Source organism: Triturus cristatus, chromosome 12 (assembly GCF_964204655.1).
Source record: "Triturus cristatus chromosome 12, aTriCri1.1, whole genome shotgun sequence".
Classification (NCBI taxonomy): Eukaryota; Metazoa; Chordata; class Amphibia; order Caudata; family Salamandridae; genus Triturus; species Triturus cristatus.
Window position 1 is genome coordinate 725922759 of NC_140595.1, and position 24628 is coordinate 725947386.

A 24628-nucleotide genomic window follows, 5' to 3' on the forward strand; every position below is an offset into this window, starting at 1 on the left:
CTAAAAGGGGAGTTTAAGGCTTGGCAAGTAGGCTGGGACTCCCGTGGGAGACCCCTGAGTCTATGCCCAGAACCATAACTCTGCCAGTCGAGTACTTACCTAAATGCCGATAACTCACTTTTCTTCCATAGGCTAACATTGAGTGGTTTCACTTGGAAATTCTTCTAAGTGGTGTGGAGTTTTGGAACTTTAAAATATTCATCTAAAATCAGCCGAACAACGAATTCTGATTTACTCACCCGTTATCAGGAGAGACCTCAGTGCTGCATCTTGGAGCTCAGTACTGACCCTGAAAAGTAATTTTAACCGTACTTACCAGTAACTCGAATTTCCTTCCATGGGATATCATTGCCTGCTTTTTGCTGAAAATGTTCTAAGTATCGATTTTTGAAACTTACAAATATTCTTTAAAAATCGTACCAACTGTGAAAACGTAATTGTTTACCTGTTTTAGATAGATGTCCCAGTACTGAGCCTAGGAGACCAGCACTGGATTACAAAAGTAACGAGAACGTACTTTACCCGTAACTTGAATTTTCTTCCATAGGAAACCATTGACTGTTTTTCTGTGAAATTTCTTCTAAGTGTCGATTTTGCAAACATGTAAATATTCCTTAAAAATCGCCTGTATAACTTAAACGCAGTTTCTCAACTGCTTACAGGTGGTACAGTAGTGCTGGATCTAGGATCCAACACTGACCTAGAAAAAGTAACCATAACCCCACTTACCTGCTAAGTGAATTTCCTTCCATAGGATAACATTGGTAATTTGATCAGCAAAAGTTTCTAAGTATCAACTTTTAAAATAGCAAAATATTGCTTAAACATCACAACAGTAACTAAAACGAATTTACTCACTTGTTTCCAAGAACTGTCCCAGGACTGAATCTAGGATCCAGTCCTGGATTTAGAAAAGTAATCCTGAAAGTAATTAATTGCATATAACTTAAAATTCCCATTGAGCTCAATGCATTATTGTGATTCAAATTGTGTTGCCTATTGCAATAAACTGTAACTATGACCTGCAAAAGTCAATTGCCTATTGCAAAGTATTTAACTAAAGCATCTCATTCTGAGAAAGTATATTTTGATACCTATTGTTGGTTCTAAAATAAAACAACAATATCTTTTGTATGCAAACCAATGGCCTAGAGTTCAGTTCTTGAGTGTGTGAGACCATTTGCTGACTGAGTGTGTACAACAAATGTTTTACACTGTACTCTGATACTGCCTTACTGCTCGGCAAGCTACCACTTTAGAGAGTAAGGTTATATCTAACTTTAGCCTCTGCCAAACCTCTGGGGACTGGGGACTCTGTGCACACTGTACCTATTTGGGAACAGTATATACAGAGCCACTTTCTCACAGTAGTGATAAAGTGATTAGAGTCCTAAGGCCAACATCAAGATACAGCAAAACGTGAGGTGAAAAGCAAAAAGGTTGCTGGTAGGCCACCTTAAGGATGCCAGGTCTAACAAAAATGAACTAAGATTAACATGAGTAAAACATCAGGTTTCTCTACTGCATTTGGTGAGACAAGTGGGCCTTCTTTTATCTTCCATTCAAGCAATCTTTGACAGACCCCTTTATTATAGAGCTTTTCAAGGATTAAAGATAAGGCACTTACAAAGGAGTCCCAAATACTCAGAGATGGTTGACTTCTGTAATATGGGTCGTAGACTAAAAGCAGCGCAAAAACAGAGTGCAACAGGGTCCAAAAAATTGAGTGCCACAAGAGAGTTTGAATGCAAGCGTATCCTTTTACAGATCCAGAGATATACTCATGCAATTTTTGTTTTTAGGACAGAACGTGCATGATGAAAAAAGCATTGTTTTTAAAAAGCGCATTGCAGAATATCAGTACTTTGATGTGGGAAAAGTTCAAAACTTTCAAACAAAATATTTGCATGCAGCATACAGTAAGTTGTTGTGGCCGAGTTGTTAAGGTGATGGACTAGAAATCCATTGGGGTATCCCCGCGCAGGTTCGAATCCTGCCAACAACGAGAATCTTTTTATTATCGGCTACAATTTCAGAAGTTAACCTTTAGTATTTCTTCCATTTCAGTTTTATGGATAGGTGGCTTATTTTTGTGTCACTATTGCCTCTCCACATATTTGTTATCGCTACCTCTTTCATGTCTTTGCTACACCTCATTCCTACTTTAGCACTGGTGTAAACGCTTCAAATTATTATACCGTTGCGCTCTCATTCATACCTGCGCATGCACTTGAAAGTTACTTTACCAATAAAAGACGCAAAGAGAGAAATAGAACAAAAGTGCTGGCTGGATTGGCAAACACACTTCATAAAACTGCATTTTCTTTTTTATTCTCCCCCGTGTTACATGCTTAACCTCTCCATGTGTAATTTCTCTTAACCTGCTGTCCCAGGAAGAGAATTTCATCTACAGGCTCTTTCTGTGTTTTTTTCCCTAGTCTGTCTTTCCCATTTCTTAGCTGTGTAACTGTTCCTTTACGCGCTCTATTTAAACGCCATCAATCTCATTTGAGCTCCTTGCTCCCGCTTCTGTTTTCTCCACCTCTCATACTGCCAGTTCTCTCTTTCTCTGTGGTTGGTGGCTACTTTCCTGAGCTTCCGAAGCCACGTGGTTCCTGCCTCTTATTGTCAGACTTGAATTGGAAAAGGAACCATATTAACAAGCCTTTACCACTCACACACGGCGGAAGTTTATACTTTAATTCAGTGAGCTAAGAAAAGCGTGTTGTGGGTCCCCTACGAGCCATGGTGCTTGCTTCATCATGATTTGGCACCAGTCATTAGCCGCAGCTCTGCTAATGAGCCACTGAGGTCAGTTTCAATAATTACTCAAAAACATAACCATGCAGCCCACCCCTCAACTGTGTATTTATCTTGCTTTTCTGCTGTTCGTGTGATTAGCTGGGAGGAGCTCACGGCGACATCCTCCCTATAAAAGTGTAGATGGATCACTCTCTAACTCTTTCTTGCTTCACATACAAATGGCTTGAAAGGTGCAGGGAAGCTGCAGGTCTAATAGACAGAATAGAAGGTCTGTTCCAGGTGGGTTTCTCTGCATTGGTGTCCCATCACAGGTCCGCAAGTGTAATGTGTGATCTTTGACTCCTGGCATTTCACAAGCAGGCGGCCAGGAAACGGTTTTAGCCTATCAACTACTGAGGAGACGCAGCCTCTGAATGAGGAATGAGGAAGCAATGAATACATCCAGCCTATCACAGGAACAGCCCTGAGTGTTCCGAATTATAAATTCTCCATGTCACTGTTTGTTGTTGAGCCCAAGTAGCTCGCCGTGATCGTATAGTGGTTAGTACTCTGCGTTGTGGCTGCAGCAACCTCGGTTCGAATCCGAGTCACGGCATTGTGGTTGGCAATGTCATGGCAGTTGGGTGTTAATTTTACAGAATTAGCAAATGTACCAGTAGTTTTTGTAAAATGTCTATTAAAAACAGATCCTTTCAAATATTTAAACCATCTAACAACAAATGATTTAAACTCGCATGATTATAAGCTGTAGCTATAATATATTTACTTACATAAATTATCGTTCTTGAACCTATTGGGGGTGGAGGGGGAGCGGAGGTCACCCCCCAGGTGCAGTCGAGTGACCTGTGTTGTGGCTCTCTAGAGGGAAGGCACAAATTTTGCTGTCATCCAGCCCAATCCAGACGTGTATTGGGGCCAGGTTTCAGGCAAATAGAGCAGTAAGTGCAGAGAAATGTTCACTCTCTAAAAGTGGCATTTCTAAAATAGTAAAGTTAAATCCAACCTCACCAGTAAGTAGGATTTTCAATAAATAAATAAAGCTACTCCTCTCCGATATGGAATTACCAAATAAAAAGTATAGGGGAATACCCAGAGCTAACCTATGAGAGGGGTAGACCTCACAGTAGTGAAACATGAAAAAGACTGTTTGGTACTTACAGGACATGCGAACCACCAAAGTACATATCTTATTTTTTACTTACATAGCATCATGCACCTAGGACTACCTAGGGCCTACCTTAGGGGTAAATTATATGTAATAAAAGGGGAGTTTAAGGCTTGGCAAGTAGGCTGGGACTCCCCTGGGAGACCCCTGAGTCTATGCCCAGAACCATAACTCTGCCAGTCGAGTACTTACCTAAAAGCCGATAACTCACTTTTCTTCCATAGGCTAACATTGAGTGGTTTCACTTGGAAATTCTTCTAAGTGGTGTGGAGTTTTGGAACTTTAAAATATTCATCTAAAATCAGCCGAACAACGAATTCTGATTTACTCACCCGTTATCAGGAGAGACCTCAGTGCTGCATCTTGGAGCTCAGTACTGACCCTGAAAAGTAATTTTAACCGTACTTACCAGTAACTCGAATTTCCTTCCATGGGATATCATTGCCTGCTTTTTGCTGAAAATTTTCTAAGTGTCGATTTTTGAAACTTACAAATATTCTTTAAAAATCATACCAACTGTGAAAACGTAATTGTTTACCTGTTTTAGATAGATGTCCCAGTACTGAGCCTAGGAGCCCAGCACTGGATTACAAAAGTAACGAGAACGTACTTTACCCGTAACTTGAATTTTCTTCCATAGGAAACCATTGACTGTTTTTCTGTGAAATTTCTTCTAAGTGTCGATTTTGCAAACATTTAAATATTCCTTAAAAATCGCCTGTATAACTTAAACGCAGTTTCTCAACTGCTTACAGGTGGTACAGTAGTGCTGGATCTAGGATCCAACACTGACCTAGAAAAAGTAACCATAACCCCACTTACCTGCTAAGTGAATTTCCTTCCATAGGATAACATTGGTAATTTGATCAGCAAAAGTTTCTAAGTGTCAACTTTTAAAATAGCAAAATATTGCTTAAACATCACAACAGTAACTAAAACGAATTTACTCACTTGTTTCCAAGAACTGTCCCAGGACTGAATCTAGGATCCAGTCCTGGATTTAGAAAAGTAATCCTGAAAGTAATTAATTGCATATAACTTAAAATTCCCATTGAGCTCAATGTATTATTGTGATTCAAATTGTGTTGCCTATTGCAATAAACTGTAACTATTACCTGCAAAAGTCAATTGCCTATTGCAAAGTATTTTACTAAAGCATCTCATTCTGAGAAAGTATATTTTGATACCTATTGTTGGTTCTAAAATAAAACAACAATATCTTTTTTATGCAAACCAATGGCCTAGAGTTCAGTTCTTGAGTGTGTGAGACCATTTGCTGACTGAGTGTGTACAACAAATGTTTTACACTGTACTCTGATACTGCCTTACTGCTCGGCAAGCTACCACTTTAGAGAGTAAGGTTATATCTAACTTTAGCCTCTGCCAAACCTCTGGGGACTGGGGACTCTGTGCACACTGTACCTATTTGGGAACAGTATATACAGAGCCACTTTCTCACAGTAGTGATAAAGTGATTAGAGTCCTAAGGCCAACATAAAGATTCAGCAAAACGTGAGGTGAAAAGCAAAAAGGTTACTGGTAGGCCACCTTAAGGATGCCAGGTCTAACAAAAATGAACTAAGGATAACATGAGTAAAACATCAGGTTTCTCTACTGCATTTGGTGAGACAAGTGGGCCTTATTTTATCTTCCATTCAAGCAATCTTTGACAGACCCCTTTATTATAGAGCTTTTCAAGGATTAAAGATAAGGCACTTACAAAGGAGTCCCAAATACTCAGAGATGGTTGACTTCTGTAATATGGGTCGTAGACTAAAAGCAGCGCAAAAACAGAGTGCAACAGGGTCCAAAAAATTGAGTGCCACAAGAGAGTTTGAATGCAAGCGTATCCTTTTACAGATCCAGAGATATACTCATGCAATTTTTGTTTTTAGGACAGAACGTGCATGATGAAAAAAACATTGTTTTTAAAAAGCGCATTGTAGAATATCAGTACTTTGATGTGGGAAAACTTCAAAACTTTCAAACAAAATATTTGCATGCAGCTTACAGTAAGTTGTTGTGGCCGAGTGGTTTAGGCGATGGACTAGAAATCCATTGGGGTATCCCCGCGCAGGTTCGAATCCTGCCAACAACGAGAATCTTTTTATTATCGGCTACAATTTCAGAAGTTAACCTTTAGTATTTCTTCCATTTCAGTTTTATGAATAGGTGGCTTATTTTTGTGTCACTATTGCCTCTCCACATATTTGTTATCGCTACCTCTTTCATGTCTTTGCTACACCTCATTCCTACTTTAGCACTGGTGTAAACGCTTCAAATTATTATACCGTTGCTCTCTCATTCATACCTGCGCATGCACTTGAAAGTTACTTTACCAATAAAAGACGCAAAGAGAGAAATAGAACAAAAGTGCTGGCTGGATTGGCAAACACACTTCATAAAACTGCATTTTCTTTTTTATTCTCCCCCGTGTTACATGCTTAACCTCTCCATGTGTAATTTCTCTTAACCTGCTGTCCCAGGAAGAGAATTTCATCTACAGGCTCTTTCTGTGTTTTTTTCCCTAGTCTGTCTTTCCCATTTCTTAGCTGTGTAACTGTTCCTTTACGCGCTCTATTTAAACGCCATCAATCTCATTTGAGCTCCTTGCTCCCGCTTCTGTTTTCTCCACCTCTCATACTGCCAGTTCTCTCTTTCTCTGTGGTTGGTGGCTACTTTCCTGAGCTTCCGAAGCCACGTGGTTCCTGCCTCTTGTTGTCAGACTCGAATTGGAAAAGGAACCATATTAACAAGCCTTTACCACTCACACACGGCGGAAGTTTATACTTTAATTCAGTGAGCTAAGAAAAGCGTGTTGTGGGTCCCCTACGAGCCATGGTGCTTGCTTCATCATGATTTGGCACCAGTCATTAGCCGCAGCTCTGCTAATGAGCCACTGAGGTCAGTTTCAATAATTACTCAAAAACATAACCATGCAGCCCACCCCTCAACTGTGTATTTATCTTGCTTTTCTGCTGTTCGTGTGATTAGCTGGGAGGAGCTCACGGCGACATCCTCCCTATAAAAGTGTAGATGGATCACTCTCTAACTCTTTCTTGCTTCACATACAAATGGCTTGAAAGGTGCAGGGAAGATGCAGGTCTAATAGACAGAATAGAAGGTCTGTTCCAGGTGGGTTTCTCTGCATTGGTGTCCCATCACAGGTCCACAAGTGTAATGTGTGATCTTTGACTCCTGGCATTTCACAAGCTGGCGGCCAGGAAACGGTTTCAGCCTATCAACTACTGAGGAGACGCAGCCTCTGAATGAGGAATGAGGAAGCAATGAATACATCCAGCCTATCACAGGAACAGCCCTGAGTGTTCCGAATTATAAATTCTCCATGTCACTGTTTGTCGTTGAGCCCAAGTAGCTCGCCGTGATCGTATAGTGGTTAGTACTCTGCGTTGTGGCTGCAGCAACCTCGGTTTGAATCCGAGTCACGGCATTGTGGTTGGCAATGTCATGGCAGTTGGGTGTTAATTTTACAGAATTAGCAAATGTACCAGTAGTTTTTGTAAAATGTCTATTAAAAACAGATCCTTTCAAATATTTAAACCATCTAACAACAAATGATTTAAACTCGCATGATTATAAGCTGTAGCTATAATGTATTTACTTACATAAATTATTGTTCTTGAACCTATTGGGGGTGGAGGGGGAGCGGAGCTCACCCCCCAGGTGCAGTTGAGTGACCTGTGTTGTGGCTCTCTAGAGGGAAGGCACAAATTTTGCTGTCACCCAGCCCAATCCAGACGTGTATTGGGGCAAGGTTTCAGGCAAATAGAGCAGTACGTGCAGAGAAATGTTCACTCTCTTAAAGTGGCATTTCTAAAATAGTAAAGTTAAATCCAACCTCACCAGTAAGTAGGATTTTCAATAAATAAATAAAGCTACTCCTCTCGGATATGGAATTACCAAATAAAAAGTATAGGGGAATACCCAGAGCTAACCTATGAGAGGGGTAGACCTCACAGTAGTGAAAAATGAATTAGACTGTTTGGTACTTACAGGACATGCGAACCACCAAAGTACATATCTTATTTTTTACTTACATAGCATCATGCACCTAGGACTACCTAGGGCCTACCTTAGGGGTAAATTATATGTACTAAAAGGGGAGTTTAAGGCTTGGCAAGTAGGCTGGGACTCCCCTGGGAGACCCCTGAGTCTATGCCCAGAACCATAACTCTGCCAGTCGAGTACTTACCTAAAAGCCGATAACTCACTTTTCTTCCATAGGCTAACATTGAGTGGTTTCACTTGGAAATTCTTCTAAGTGGTGTGGAGTTTTGGAACTTTAAAATATTCATCTAAAATCAGCCGAACAACGAATTCTGATTTACTCACCCGTTATCAGGAGAGACCTCAGTGCTGCATCTTGGAGCTCAGTACTGACCCTGAAAAGTAATTTTAACCGTACTTACCAGTAACTCGAATTTCCTTCCATGGGATATCATTGCCTGCTTTTTGCTCAAAATTTTCTAAGTGTCGATTTTTGAAACTTACAAATATTCTTTAAAAATCATACCAACTGTGAAAACGTAATTGTTTACCTGTTTTAGATAGATGTCCCAGTACTGAGCCTAGGAGCCCAGCACTGGATTACAAAAGTAACGAGAACGTACTTTACCCGTAACTTGAATTTTCTTCCATAGGAAACCATTGACTGTTTTTCTGTGAAATTTCTTCTAAGTGTCGATTTTGCAAACATTTAAATATTCCTTAAAAATCGCCTGTATAACTTAAACGCAGTTTCTCAACTGCTTACAGGTGGTACAGTAGTGCTGGATCTAGGATCCAACACTGACCTAGAAAAAGTAACCATAACCCCACTTACCTGCTAAGTGAATTTCCTTCCATAGGATAACATTGGTAATTTGATCAGCAAAAGTTTCTAAGTGTCAACTTTTAAAATAGCAAAATATTGCTTAAACATCACAACAGTAACTAAAACGAATTTACTCACTTGTTTCCAAGAACTGTCCCAGGACTGAATCTAGGATCCAGTCCTGGATTTAGAAAAGTAATCCTGAAAGTAATTAATTGCATATAACTTAAAATTCCCATTGAGCTCAATGTATTATTGTGATTCAAATTGTGTTGCCTATTGCAATAAACTGTAACTATTACCTGCAAAAGTCAATTGCCTATTGCAAAGTATTTTACTAAAGCATCTCATTCTGAGAAAGTATATTTTGATACCTATTGTTGGTTCTAAAATAAAACAACAATATCTTTTTTATGCAAACCAATGGCCTAGAGTTCAGTTCTTGAGTGTGTGAGACCATTTGCTGACTGAGTGTGTACAACAAATGTTTTACACTGTACTCTGATACTGCCTTACTGCTCGGCAAGCTACCACTTTAGAGAGTAAGGTTATATCTAACTTTAGCCTCTGCCAAACCTCTGGGGACTGGGGACTCTGTGCACACTGTACCTATTTGGGAACAGTATATACAGAGCCACTTTCTCAGAGTAGTGATAAAGTGATTAGAGTCCTAAGGCCAACATAAAGATTCAGCAAAATGTGAGGTGAAAAGCAAAAAGGTTGCTGGTAGGCCACCTTAAGGATGCCAGGTCTAACAAAAATGAACTAAGGATAACATGAGTAAAACATCAGGTTTCTCTACTGCATTTGGTGAGACAAGGGGGCCTTATTTTATCTTCCATTCAAGCAATCTTTGACAGACCCCTTTATTATAGAGCTTTTCAAGGATTAAAGATAAGGCACTTACAAAGGAGTCCCAAATACTCAGAGATGGTTGACTTCTGTAATATGGGTCGTAGACTAAAAGCAGCGCAAAAACAGAGTGCAACAGGGTCCAAAAAATTGAGTGCCACAAGAGAGTTTGAATGCAAGCGTATCCTTTTACAGATCCAGAGATATACTCATGCAATTTTTGTTTTTAGGACAGAACGTGCATGATGAAAAAAACATTGTTTTTAAAAAGCGCATTGCAGAATATCAGTACTTTGATGTGGGAAAACTTCAAAACTTTCAAACAAAATATTTGTATGCAGCTTACAGCAAGTTGTTGTGGCCGAGTGGTTAAGGCGATGGACTAGAAATCCATTGGGGTATCCCCGCGCAGGTTCGAATCCTGCCAACAACGAGAATCTTTTTATTATCGGCTACAATTTCAGAAGTTAACCTTTAGTATTTCTTCCATTTCAGTTTTATAAATAGGTGGCTTATTTTTGTGTCACTATTGCCTCTCCACATATTTGTTATCGCTACCTCTTTCATGTCTTTGCTACACCTCATTCCTACTTTAGTACTGGTGTAAACGCTTCAAATTATTATACGGTTGCTCTCTCATTCATACCTGCGCATGCACTTGAAAGTTACTTTACCAATAAAAGACGCAAAGAGAGAAATAGAACAAAAGTGCTGGCTGGATTGGCAAACACACTTCATAAAACTGCATTTTCTTTTTTATTCTCCCCCGTGTTACATGCTTAACCTCCCCATGTGTAATTTCTCTTAACCTGCTGTCCCAGGAAGAGAATTTCATCTACAGGCTCTTTCTGTGTTTTTTTCCCTAGTCTGTCTTTCCCATTTCTTAGCTGTGTAACTGTTCCTTTACGCGCTCTATTTAAACGCCATCAATCTCATTTGAGTTCCTTGCTCCCGCTTCTGTTTTCTCCACCTCTCATACTGCCAGTTCTCTCTTTCTCTGTGGTTGGTGGCTACTTCCCTGAGCTTCCGAAGCCACATGGTTCCTGCCTCTTGTTGTCAGACTTGAATTGGAAAAGGAACCATATTAACAAGCCTTTACCACTCACACACGGCAGAAGTTTATACTTTAATTCAGTGAGCTAAGAAAAGCGTGTTGTGGGTCCCCTACGAGCAACGGTGCTTGCTTCATCATGATTTGGCACCAGTCATTAGCCGCAGCTCTGCTAATGAGCCACTGAGGTCAGTTTCAATATTTACTCAAAAACATAACCATGCAGCCCACCCCTCAACTGTGTATTTATCTTGCTTTTCTGCTGTTCGTGTGATTAGCTGGGAGGAGCTCACGGCGACATCCTCCCTATAAAAGTGTAGATGGATCACTCTCTAACTCTTTCTTGCTTCACATACAAATGGCTTGAAAGGTGCAGGGAAGATGCAGGTCTAATAGACAGAATAGAAGGTCTGTGCTAGGTGGGTTTCTTTGCATTGGTGCCCCATCACAGGTCCGAAAGTGTAATGTGTGATCTTTGACTCCTGGCATTTCACAAGCAGGCGGCCAGGAAACGGTTTCAGCCTATCAACCACTGAGGAGACGCAGCCTCTGAATGAGGAATGAGGAAGCAATGAATACATCCAGCCTATCACAGGAAAAGCCCTGAGTGTTCCGAATTATAAATTCTCCATGTCACTGTATGTCGTTGAGCCCAAGTAGCTCGCAGTGATCGTATAGTGGTTAGTACTCTGCGTTGTGGCCGCAGCAACCTCGGTTTGAATCCGAGTCATGGCATTGTGGTTGGCAATGTCATGGCAGTTGGGTGTTAATTTTACAGAATTAGCAAATGTACCAGTAGTTTTTGTAAAATGTCTATTAAAAACAGATCCTTTCAAATATTTAAACCATCTAACAACAAATGATTTAAACTCGCATGATTATAAGCTGTAGCTATAATGTATTTACTTACATAAATTATCGTTCTTGAACCTATTGGGGGTGGAGGGGGAGAGGAGCTCACCCCCCAGGTGCAGTTGACTGACCTGTGTTGTGGCTCTCTAGAGGGAAGGCACAAATTTTGCTGTCACCCAGCCCAATCCAGACGTGTATTGGGGCCAGGTTTCAGGCAAATAGAGCAGTAAGTGCAGAGAAATGTTCACTCTCTAAAAGTGGCATTTCTAAAATAGTAAAGTTAAATCCAACCTCACCAGTAAGTAGGATTTTCAATAAATAAATAAAGCTACTCCTCTCCGATATGGAATTACCAAATAAAAAGTATAGGGGAATACCCAGAGCTAACCTATGAGAGGGGTAGACCTCACAGTAGTGAAAAATGAAATAGACTGTTTGGTACTTACAGGACATGCGAACCACCAAAGTACATATCTTATTTTTTACTTACATAGCATCATGCACCTAGGACTACCTAGGGCCTACCTTAGGGGTAAATTATATGTAATAAAAGGGGAGTTTAAGGCTTGGCAAGTAGGCTGGGACTCCCCTGGGAGACCCCTGAGTCTATGCCCAGAACCATAACTCTGCCAGTCGAGTACTTACCTAAAAGCCGATAACTCACTTTTCTTCCATAGGCTAACATTGAGTGGTTTCACTTGGAAATTCTTCTAAGTGGTGTGGAGTTTTGGAACTTTAAAATATTCATCTAAAATCAGCCGAACAACGAATTCTGATTTACTCACTCGTTATCAGGAGAGACCTCAGTGCTGCATCTTGGAGCTCAGTACTGACCCTGAAAAGTAATTTTAACCGTACTTACCAGTAACTCGAATTTCCTTCCATGGGATATCATTGCCTGCTTTTTGCTCAAAATTTTCTAAGTGTCGATTTTTGAAACTTACAAAATTCTTTAAAAATCATACCAACTGTGAAAACGTAATTGTTTACCTGTTTTAGATAGATGTCCCAGTACTGAGCCTAGGAGCCCAGCACTGGATTACAAAAGTAACGAGAACGTACTTTACCCGTAACTTGAATTTTCTTCCATAGGAAACCATTGACTGTTTTTCTGTGAAATTTCTTCTAAGTGTCGATTTTGGAAACATTTAAATATTCCTTAAAAATCGCCTGTATAACTTAAACGCAGTTTCTCAACTGCTTACAGGTGGTACAGTAGTGCTGGATCTAGGATCCAACACTGACCTAGAAAAAGTAACCATAACCCCACTTACCTGCTAAGTGAATTTCCTTCCATAGGATAACATTGGTAATTTGATCAGCAAAAGTTTCTAAGTGTCAACTTTTAAAATAGCAAAATATTGCTTAAACATCACAACAGTAACTAAAACGAATTTACTCACTTGTTTCCAAGAACTGTCCCAGGACTGAATCTAGGATCCAGTCCTGGATTTAGAAAAGTAATCCTGAAAGTAATTAATTGCATATAACTTAAAATTCCCATTGAGCTCAATGTATTATTGTGATTCAAATTGTGTTGCCTATTGCAATAAACTGTAACTATTACCTGCAAAAGTCAATTGCCTATTGCAAAGTATTTAACTAAAGCATCTCAGTCTGAGAAAGTATATTTTGATACCTATTGTTGGTTCTAAAATAAAACAACAATATCTTTTTTATGCAAACCAATGGCCTAGAGTTCAGTTCTTGAGTGTGTGAGACCATTTGCTGACTGAGTGTGTACAACAAATGTTTTACACTGTACTCTGATACTGCCTTACTGCTCGGCAAGCTACCACTTTAGAGAGTAAGGTTATATCTAACTTTAGCCTCTGCCAAACCTCTGGGGACTGGGGACTCTGTGCACACTGTACCTATTTGGGAACAGTATATACAGAGCCACTTTCTCACAGTAGTGATAAAGTGATTAGAGTCCTAAGGCCAACATAAAGATACAAAAGTCTGAAGAAGTATTCCCCTTTTTGGCACTTATACAAATAATCATACAAATTCATACAGATATTACACTCAATCGATCACCAGAACAAGACACCAAAGTTTGAACCCTAGTCACAAGGTATTATAAAAATGTCTATTTTATTAAAAATGTTAGATACAGAACATTGTTAAGTAAATACAATATTAAAAATAGTCAGACAGTTACAAAACAGAACACATAACTAATGACATTGTGCCTGTTGTGCAATAAAAAAGAATCACAAAATACAAAATAAAAAAGATCACAAATAAAAAACAATTAGGAGCATGGGGAGAACATCAGAAAGAAAAAATGCTTTCTAATCCAGAATGCAAAGGAAGACACTAGACCCAAATCAACTGTTCTCTGCAGTGTTGATACTGTTAGCTAGTTTCATCGAGAACAGATGTCACTCCAGTCTACAGTCTGCCTTTTAAACTTGCGTCGACGCGTTTCGGTGGAGTATTATGATTATAAGACCACCTTCTTCAGGACAAATTATTCAATCTCCCACGATATAGATAATCTACACAAATAATGGAAATTAATAACATTAAAACCATTTAGCAATAGAAACATTATATATACACAAATCTTGACATTGGTATCCCTGATAACAACTCACAAAAGATATGCATATAAGAACAGTGTTATCTAGGATCATTAATGCCATCTGAAACTTTTTTTTACAAGAAAAAACAATAACCCTAGAGGACCTATAGGCAAACAAACGGTGTGATTCTCCTGGCGATTCATCGTACAAAACATACATACACAATCATTCTTAAAACAACTCCTCCAGTCCTACCATACCCTACTTACTAATTTCTTCCATATGTTTTATTTAGAAAGAAATGAACTCGATTAGAGAATAATAGAAATTACCTTAAAAATTTTTTTTATTAAAACCATCCAATAAGTCCGTATTGGTAGGCTTCTCGCCAGATTCCTAAAGGGCGAAATACGCTGAATTCAGCGGGAACGTAAAGGAACAGGCCTTTTGGTCTAGAGGAAAAGAAATATTAATTATTTTGAGAACCTTTCTTCCTGCTGTAAACTGAGATAGGTTCTAGATCTCTATTAATTCTTTTAATTCTTTACCTGCCTTCCTGCCTTTAAGAATTATTTACGATCGGGTTGCGAATGTATGTGCGCCGATCATTATGCTGAAAAGGAAGGTCCAAAAGTGAGTTGTATGACATATTCCCACTACTTTGAACCGTAAGTCTAGTGCTATACACTTACTTCAACATGAGTGTTGTAACATCTTTACGATAAAACTGCTCCTGTATTATTCATGAGGTCCCTTTGCGATGATCCTCGATGCAATTGGACAGTCTTGATAGTGCTTTTATTTTTGGTAACTCTAAGATTTCTACAAAAAATGAAAAAACAATACTACAGCAATGTATTTCGGAGATCGAATTAATTATGACATGCCCGTGTTAACAATATTCCTTGTAGAAACCACTCAAGTGCACATTTATGGTTCCTGGTTGCCCACTAACTTAAAAAACATATTGACCCCAGAGTGTAAAAACTACACTAATCATCCAAGATACGAAAAATGAAAGAGACCCCAAAAGAAAAGTAAGAGCCTACGTGCCGCATATACTGCCAGAGATCCTAGCCCTCAAACCAGGTAACAATACCGGCATCGCCACAAATAGTCAGCGTTAGAAAAAGCTGAACTCGGCCGCAGCCACCCGCTAGTCAAAAATAGCTCGGGGTTACTAAAGACCAATTCCACGATAAACCCAAACCACGATAAACCGAATAAAGCTCGACCCCCCGCTAATGTTCAGAACTTACCCGGTTCCAAGCACATGGATACCTCTACATCATCCCGGGAGCAGCGTGTGTCAACTCCCAAAGATAGGAGCCCGGCCTTATATACATTCATAGACGCGGGAGAGGCATGGAACGAGCAACAGCTGTGGACTATCTAAAATCTAGTCGAGTGGATGAACTAAAGCGGCGGCCATTTTGGAGTTCCTTAAGCCTACCGAGAACTCGCAAACAATCAATATTGGTACGCCTTCAATGCGTGCTCAAACCCCAGGTATGCAAACAATAAGCAGTCAAACCCCAACATTTTAAACCATCACAGGTTCAAGCACCACCGGAGACATTTCAAACAGGGCCATCAGAGAGAATCGTAGAAGTATCCCCATCAGACAAACTCGGCGGCCATATTTGAATAGGTTATCTGGAGGCAAATCAGATGGGTTACACGGAGCAGGCGGCCCACATGGAATTACCGAAAGCGCCATTATAGTATCAATGCATGTCTGGGCCCAAGATGTGAGAATGTCGTAAAAACTCACCCAATATTGGACCAACAAAATGTGTCCCCCAACCTGTTTGTGGCGATGCCGGTATTGTTACCTGGTTTGAGGGCTAGGATCTCTGGCAGTATATGCGGCACGTAGGCTCTTACTTTTCTTTTGGGGTCTCTTTCATTTTTCGTATCTTGGATGATTAGTGTAGTTTTTACACTCTGGGGTCAATATGTTTTTTAAGTTAGTGGGCAACCAGGAACCATAAATGTGCACTTGAGTGGTTTCTACAAGGAATATTGTTAACACGGGCATGTCATAATTAATTCGATCTCCGAAATACATTGCTGTAGTATTGTTTTTTCATTTTTTGTAGAAATCTTAGAGTTACCAAAAATAAAAGCACTATCAAGACTGTCCAATTGCATCGAGGATCATCGCAAAGGGACCTCATGAATAATACAGGAGCAGTTTTATCGTAAAGATGTTACAACACTCATGTTGAAGTAAGTGTATAGCACTAGACTTACGGTTCAAAGTAGTGGGAATATGTCATACAACTCACTTTTGGACCTTCCTTTTCAGCATAATGATCGGCGCACATACCTTCGCAACCCGATCGTAAATAATTCTTAAAGGCAGGAAGGCAGGTAAAGAATTAAAAGAATTAATAGAGATCTAGAACCTATCTCAGTTTACAGCAGGAAGAAAGGTTCTCAAAATAATTAATATTTCTTTTCCTCTAGACCAAAAGGCCTGTTCCTTTACGTTCCCGCTGAATTCAGCGTATTTCGCCCTTTAGGAATCTGGCGAGAAGCCTACCAATACGGACTTATTGGATGGTTTTAATAAAAAAAAAATTTAAGGTAATTTCTATTATTCTCTAATCGAGTTCATTTCTTTCTAAATAAAACATATGGAAGAAATTAGTAAGTAGGGTATGGTAGGACTGGAGGAGTTGTTTTAAGAATGATTGTGTATGTATGTTTTGTACGATGAATCGCCAGGAGAATCACACCGTTTGTTTGCCTATAGGTCCTCTAGGGTTATTGTTTTTTCTTGTAAAAAAAAGTTTCAGATGGCATTAATGATCCTAGATAACACTGTTCTTATATGCATATCTTTTGTGAGTTGTTATCAGGGATACCAATGTCAAGATTTGTGTATATATAATGTTTCTATTGCTAAATGGTTTTAATGTTATTAATTTCCATTATTTGTGTAGATTATCTATATCGTGGGAGATTGAATAATTTGTCCTGAAGAAGGTGGTCTTATAATCATAATACTCCACCGAAACGCGTCGACGCAAGTTTAAAAGGCAGACTGTAGACTGGAGTGACATCTGTTCTCGATGAAACTAGCTAACAGTATCAACACTGCAGAGAACGGTTGATTTGGGCCTAGTGTCTTCCTTTGCATTCTGGATTAGAAAGCATTTTTTCTTTCTGATGTTCTCCCCATGCTCCTAATTGTTTTTTATTTGTGATCTTTTTTATTTTGTATTTTGTGATTCTTTTTTATTGCACAACAGGCACAATGTCATTAGTTATGTGTTCTGTTTTGTAACTGTCTGACTATTTTTAATATTGTATTTACTTAACAATGTTCTGTATCTAACATTTTTAATAAAATAGAAATTTTTATAATACCTTGTGACTAGGGTTCAAACTTTGGTGTCTTGTTCTGGTGATCGATTGAGTGTAATATCTGTATGAATTTGTATGATTATTTGTATAAGTGCCAAAAAGGGGAATACTTCTTCAGACTTTTGTCTCTTGGCGCTCTCCCCCTTTTTGTGGAATAGAGCCCCTCTCTCTTATTTTACACAACATAAAGATACAGCAAAACGTGAGGTGAAAAGCAAAAAGGTTGCTGGTAGGCCACCTTAAGGATGCCAGGTCTAACAAAAATGAACTAAGGATAACATGAGTAAAACATCAGGTTTCTCTACTGCATTTGGTGAGACAAGTGGGCCTTCTTTTATCTTCCATTCAAGCAATCTTTGACAGACCCCTTTATTATAGAGCTTTCCAAGGATTAAAGATAAGGCACTTACAAAGGAGTCCCAAATACTCAGAGATGGTTGACTTCTGTAATATGGGTCGTAGACTAAAAGCAGCGCAAAAACAGAGTGCAACAGGGTCCAAAAAATTGAGTGCCACAAGAGAGTTTGAATGCAAGCGTATCCTTTTACAGATCCAGAGATATACTCATGCAATTTTTGTTTTTAGGACAGAACGTGCATGATGAAAAAAACATTGTTTTTAAAAAGCGCATTGTAGAATATCAGTACTTTGATGTGGGAAAACTTCAAAACTTTCAAACAAAATATTTGCATGCAGCTTACAGTAAGTTGTTGTGGCCGAGTGGTTAAGGCGATGGACTAGAAATCCATTGGGGTATCCCCGCGCAGGTTCGAATCCTGCCAACAACAAGAATCTTTTTATTATCGGCTACAATTTCAGAAGTTAACCTTTAGTATTTCTTCCATTTCAGTTTTATGAATAGGTGGCTTATTTTTGTGTCACTATTGCCTCTCCACATATTTGTTATCGCTACCTCTTTCATGTCTTTGCTACACCTCATTCCTACTTTAGCACTGGTGTAAACGCTTCAAATTATTATACCGTTGCTCTCTCATTCATACCTGCGCATGCACTTGAAAGTTACTTTACCAATAAAAGACGCAAAGAGAGAAATAGAACAAAAGTGCTGGCTGGATTGGCAAACACACTTCATAAAACTGCATTTTCTTTTTTATTCTCCCCCGTGTTACATGCTTAACCTCTCCATGTGTAATTTCTCTTAACCTGCTGTCCCAGGAAGAGAATTTCATCTACAGGCTCTTTCTGTGTTTTTTTCCCTAGTCTGTCTTTCCCATTTCTTAGCTGTGTAACTCTTCCTTTACACGCTCTATTTAAACGCCATCAATCTCATTTGAGCTCCTTGCTCCCGCTTCTGTTTTCTCCACCTCTCATACTGCCAGTTCTCTCTTTCTCTGTGGTTGGTGGCTACTTTCCTGAGGTTCCGAAGCCACGTGGTTCCTGCCTCTTGTTGTCAGACTTGAATTGGAAAAGGAACCATATTAACAATCCTTTACCACTCACACACGGCGGAAGTTTATACTTTAATTCAGTGAGCTAAGAAAAGCGTGTTGTGGGTCCCCTACGAGCCATGGTGCTTGCTTCATCATGATTTGGCACCAGTCATTAGCCGCAGCTCTGCTAATGAGCCACTGAGGTCAGTTTCAATAATTACTCAAAAACATAACCATGCAGCCCACCCCTCAACTGTGTATTTATCTTGCTTTTCTGCTGTTCGTGTGATTAGCTGGGAGGAGCTCACGGCGACATCCTCCCTATAAAAGTGTAGATGGATCACTCTCTAACTCTTTCTTGCTTCACATACAAATGGCTTGAAAGGTGCAGGGAAGATGCAGGTCTAATAGACAGAATAGAAGGTCTGTTCCAGGTGGGTTTCTCTGCATTGGTGTCCCATCACAGGTCCACAAGTGTAATGTGTGATCTTTGACTCCTGGCATTTCACAAGCAGGCGGCCAGGAAACGGTTTCAGCCTATCAACTACTGAGGAGACGCAGCCTCTGAATGAGGAATGAGGAAGCAATGAATACATCCAGCCTATCACAGGAACAGCCCTGAGTGTTCCGAATTATAAATTCTCCATGTCACTGTTTGTCGTTGAGCCCAAGTAGCTCGCCGTGATCGTATAGTGGTTAGTACTCTGCGTTGTGGCCGCAGCAACCTCGGTTCGAACCCGAGTCACGGCATAGTGGTTGGCAATGTCATGGCAGTTGGGTGTTAATTTTACAGAATTAGCAAATGTACCAGTAGTTTTTGTAAAATGTCTATTAAAAACAGATCCTTTCAAATATTTAAACCATCTAACAACAAATGATTTAAACTCGCATGATTATAAGCTGTAGCTATAATGTATTTACTTACATAAATTATCGTTCTTGAACCTATTGGGGGTGGAGGGGGAGCGGAGCTCACCCCCCAGGTGCAGTTGAGTGACCTGTGTTGTGGCTCTCTAGAGGGAAGGCACAAATTTTGCTGTCACCCAGCCCAATCCAGACGTGTATTGGGGCCAGGTTTCAGGCAAATAGAGCAGTAAGTGCAGAGAAATGTTCACTCTCTAAAAGTGGCATTTCTAAAATAGTAAAGTTAAATCCAACCTCACCAGTAAGTAGGATTTTCAATAAATAAATAAAGCTACTCCTCTCCGATATGGAATTACCAAATAAAAAGTATAGGGGAATACCCAGAGCTAACCTATGAGAGGGGTAGACCTCACAGTAGTGAAAAATGAAATAGACTGTTTGGTACTTACAGGACATGCGAACCTCCAAAGTACATATCTTATTTTTTACTTACATAGCATCATGCACCTAGGACTACCTAGGGCCTACCTTAGGGGTAAATTATATGTACTAAAAGGGGAGTTTAAGGCTTGGCAAGTAGGCTGGGACTCCCGTGGGAGACCCCTGAGTCTATGCCCAGAACCATAACTCTGCCAGTCGAGTACTTACCTAAAAGCCGATAACTCACTTTTCTTCCATAGGCTAACATTGAGTGGTTTCACTTGGAAATTCTTCTAAGTGGTGTGGAGTTTTGGAACTTTAAAATATTCATCTAAAATCAGCCGAACAACGAATTCTGATTTACTCACCCGTTATCAGGAGAGACCTCAGTGCTGCATCTTGGAGCTCAGTACTGACCCTGAAAAGTAATTTTAACCGTACTTACCAGTAACTCGAATTTCCTTCCATGGGATATCATTGCCTGCTTTTTGCTGAAAATGTTCTAAGTATCGATTTTTGAAACTTACAAATATTCTTTAAAAATCGTACCAACTGTGAAAACGTAATTGTTTACCTGTTTTAGATAGATGTCCCAGTACTGAGCCTAGGAGACCAGCACTGGATTACAAAAGTAACGAGAACGTACTTTACCCGTAACTTGAATTTTCTTCCATAGGAAACCATTGACTGTTTTTCTGTGAAATTTCTTCTAAGTGTCGATTTTGCAAACATTTAAATATTCCTTAAAAATCGCCTGTATAACTTAAACGCAGTTTCTCAACTGCTTACAGGTGGTACAGTAGTGCTGGATCTAGGATCCAACACTGACCTAGAAAAAGTAACCATAACCCCACTTACCTGCTAAGTGAATTTCCTTCCATAGGATAACATTGGTAATTTGATCAGCAAAAGTTTCTAAGTGTCAACTTTTAAAATAGCAAAATATTGCTTAAACATCACAACAGTAACTAAAACGAATTTACTCACTTGTTTCCAAGAACTGTCCCAGGACTGAATCTAGGATCCAGTCCTGGATTTAGAAAAGTAATCCTGAAAGTAATTAATTGCATATAACTTAAAATTCCCATTGAGCTCAATGTATTATTGTGATTCAAATTGTGTTGCCTATTGCAATAAACTGTAACTATTACCTGCAAAAGTCAAATGCCTATTGCAAAGTATTTAACTAAAGCATCTCATTCTGAGAAAGTATATTTTGATACCTATTGTTGGTTCTAAAATAAAACAACAATATCTTTTTTATGCAAACCAATGGCCTAGAGTTCAGTTCTTGAGTGTGTGAGACCATTTGCTCACTGAGTGTGTACAACAAATGTTTTACACTGTACTCTGATACTGCCTTACTGCTCGGCAAGCTACCACTTTAGAGAGTAAGGTTATATCTAACTTTAGCCTCTGCCAAACCTCCTGGGACTGGGGACTCTGTGCACACTGTACCTATTTGGGAACAGTATATACAGAGCCACTTTCTCACAGTAGTGATAAAGTGATTAGAGTCCGAAGGCCAACATAAAGATACAGCAAAACGTGAGGTGAAAAGCAAAAAGGTTGCTGGTAGGCCACCTTAAGGATGCCAGGTCTAACAAAAATGAACTAAGGATAACATGAGTAAAACATCAGGTTTCTCTACTGCATTTGGTGAGACAAGTGGGCCTTCTTTTATCTTCCATTCAAGCAATCTTTGACAGACCCCTTTATTATAGAGCTTTTCAAGGATTAAAGATAAGGCACTTACAAAGGAGTCCCAAATACTCAGAGATGGTTGACTTCTGTAATATGGGTCGTAGACTAAAAGCAGCGCAAAAACAGAGTGCAACAGGGTCCAAAAAATTTAGTGCCACAAGAGAGTTTGAATGCAAGCGTATCCTTTTACAGATCCAGAGATATACTCATGCAATTTTTGTTTTTAGGACAGAACGTGCATGATGAAAAAAACATTGTTTTTAAAAAGCGCATTGTAGAATATCAGTACTTTGATGTGGGAAAACTTCAAAACTTTCAAACAAAATATTTGCATGCAGCTTATAGTAAGTTGTTGTGGCCGAGTGGTTAAGGCGATGGACTAGAAATCCATTGGGGTATCCCCGCGCAGGTTCGAATCCTGCCAACAATGAGAATCTTTTTATTATCGGCTACAATTTCAAAAGTTAACCTTTAGTATTTCTTCCATTTCAGTTTTATGAATAGGTGGCTTATTTTTGTGTCACTATTGCCTCTCCACATATTTGTTATCGCTACCTCTTTCATGTCTTTGCTACACCTCATTCCTACTTTAGCACTGGTGTAAACGCTTCAAATTATTATACCGTTGCTCTCTCATTCATACCTGCGCATGCACTTGAAAGTTACTTTACCAATAAAAGACGCAAAGAGAGAAATAGAACAAAAGTGCTGGCTGGATTGGCAAACACACTTCATAAAACTGCATTTTCTTTTTTATTCTCCCCCGTGTTACATGCTTAACCTCTCCATGTGTAATTTCTCTTAACTTGCTGTCCCAGGAAGAGAATTTCATCTACAGGCTCTTTCTGTGTTTTTTTTCCCTAGTCTGTCTTTCCCATTTCTTAGCTGTGTAACTCTTCCTTTACGCGCTCTATTTAAACGCCATCAATCTCATTTGAGCTCCTTCCTCCCGCTTCTGTTTTCTCCACCTCTCATACTGCCAGTTCTCTCTTTCTCTGTGGTTGGTGGCTACTTTCCTGAGCTTCCGAAGCCACGTGGTTCCTGCCTCTTGTTGTCAGACTTGAATTGGAAAAGGAACCATTTTAACAAGCCTTTACCACTCACACACGGCGGAAGTTTATACTTTAATTCAGTGAGCTAAGAAAAGCGTGTTGTGGGTCCCCTACGAGCCATGGTGCTTGCTTCATCATGATTTGGCACCAGTCATTAGCCGCAGCTCTGCTAATGAGCCACTGAGGTCAGTTTCAATAATTACTCAAAAACATAACCATGCAGCCCACCCCTCAACTGTGTATTTATCTTGCTTTTCTGCTGTTCGTGTGATTAGCTGGGAGGAGCTCACGGCGACATCCTCCCTATAAAAGTGTAGATGGATCACTCTCTAACTCTTTCTTGCTTCACATACAAATGGCTTGAAAGGTGCAGGGAAGATGCAGGTCTAATAGACAGAATAGAAGGTCTGTTCCAGGTGGGTTTCTCTGCATTGGTGTCCCATCACAGGTCCGCAAGTGTAATGTGTGATCTTTGACTCCTGGCATTTCACAAGCAGGCGGCCAGGAAACGGTTTCAGCCTATCAACTACTGAGGAGACGCAGCCTCTGAATGAGGAATGAGGAAGCAATGAATACCTCCAGCCTATCACAGGAACAGCCCTGAGTGTTCCGAATTATAAATTCTCCATGTCACTGTTTGTCGTTGAGCCCAAGTAGCTCGCCGTGATCGTGTAGTGGTTAGTATTCTGCGTTGTGGCCGCAGCAACCTCGGTTCGAATCCGAGTCACGGCATTGTGGTTGGCAATGTCATGGCAGTTGGGTGTTAATTTTACAGAATTAGCAAATGTACCAGTAGTTTTTGTAAAATGTCTATTAAAAACAGATCCTTTCAAATATTTAAACCATCTAACAACAAATGATTTAATCTCGCATGATTATAAGCTGTAGCTATAATGTATTTCTTACATAAATTATCGTTCTTGAACCTATTGGGGGTGGAGGGGGAGCGGAGCTCACCCCCCAGGTGCAGTTGAGTGACCTGTGTTGTGGCTCTCTAGAGGGAAGGCACAAATTTTGCTGTCACCCAGCCCAATCCAGACGTGTATTGGGGCCAGGTTTCAGGCAAATAGAGCAGTAAGTGCAGAGAAATGTTCACTCTCTAAAAGTGGCATTTCTAAAATAGTAAAGTTAAATCCAACCTCACCAGTAAGTAGGATTTTCAATAAATAAATAAAGCTACTCCTCTCCGATATGGAATTACCAAATAAAAAGTATAGGGGAATACCCAGAGCTAACCTATGAGAGGGGTAGATCTCACAGTAGTGAAAAATGAAATAGACTGTTTGGTACTTACAGGACATGCGAACCACCAAAGTACATATCTTATTTTTTACTTACATAGCATCATGCACCTAGGACTACCTAGGGCCTACCTTAGGGGTAAATTATATGTAATAAAAGGGGGGTTTAAGGCTTGGCAAGTAGGCTGGGACTCCCCTGGGAGACCCCTGAGTCTATGCCCAGAACCATAACTCTGCCAGTCGAGTACTTACCTAAAAGCCGATAACTCACTTTTCTTCCATAGGCTAACATTGAGTGGTTTCACTTGGAAATTCTTCTAAGTGGTGTGGAGTTTTGGAACTTTAAAATATTCATCTAAAATCAGCCAAACAACGAATTCTGATTTACTCACCTGTTATCAGGAGAGACCTCAGTGCTGCATCTTGGAGCTCAGTACTGACCCTGAAAAGTAATTTTAACCGTACTTACCAGTAACTCGAATTTCCTTCCATGGGATATCATTGCCTGCTTTTTGCTCAAAATTTTCTAAGTG

At 39.8% G+C, this 24628-nt stretch overlaps 7 non-coding genes across 7 annotated transcripts; all 7 read left to right on the top strand.

The window, feature by feature from the left end:
* The first annotated feature begins 1923 nt into the window (after nucleotides 1-1923).
* On the top strand, nucleotides 1924-2005 carry TRNAS-AGA (transfer RNA serine (anticodon AGA)). The gene has a single exon. It is a non-coding gene; the product is annotated as a tRNA-Ser (tRNA).
* A 1281-nt stretch (nucleotides 2006-3286) lies between these two features.
* TRNAH-GUG (transfer RNA histidin (anticodon GUG)) lies at nucleotides 3287-3358 on the top strand. Its single transcript has one exon. It is a non-coding gene; the product is annotated as a tRNA-His (tRNA).
* Nucleotides 3359-5944: 2586 nt separating this feature from the next.
* TRNAS-AGA (transfer RNA serine (anticodon AGA)) lies at nucleotides 5945-6026 on the top strand. Its single transcript has one exon. It is a non-coding gene; the product is annotated as a tRNA-Ser (tRNA).
* A 3939-nt stretch (nucleotides 6027-9965) lies between these two features.
* Nucleotides 9966-10047, top strand: TRNAS-AGA (transfer RNA serine (anticodon AGA)). Its single transcript has one exon. It is a non-coding gene; the product is annotated as a tRNA-Ser (tRNA).
* An 8082-nt stretch (nucleotides 10048-18129) lies between these two features.
* On the top strand, nucleotides 18130-18211 carry TRNAS-AGA (transfer RNA serine (anticodon AGA)). Its single transcript has one exon. It is a non-coding gene; the product is annotated as a tRNA-Ser (tRNA).
* A 1281-nt stretch (nucleotides 18212-19492) lies between these two features.
* TRNAH-GUG (transfer RNA histidin (anticodon GUG)) lies at nucleotides 19493-19564 on the top strand. The gene has a single exon. It is a non-coding gene; the product is annotated as a tRNA-His (tRNA).
* A 2586-nt stretch (nucleotides 19565-22150) lies between these two features.
* TRNAS-AGA (transfer RNA serine (anticodon AGA)) lies at nucleotides 22151-22232 on the top strand. Its single transcript has one exon. It is a non-coding gene; the product is annotated as a tRNA-Ser (tRNA).
* The last annotated feature ends 2396 nt before the right edge of the window (nucleotides 22233-24628 follow it).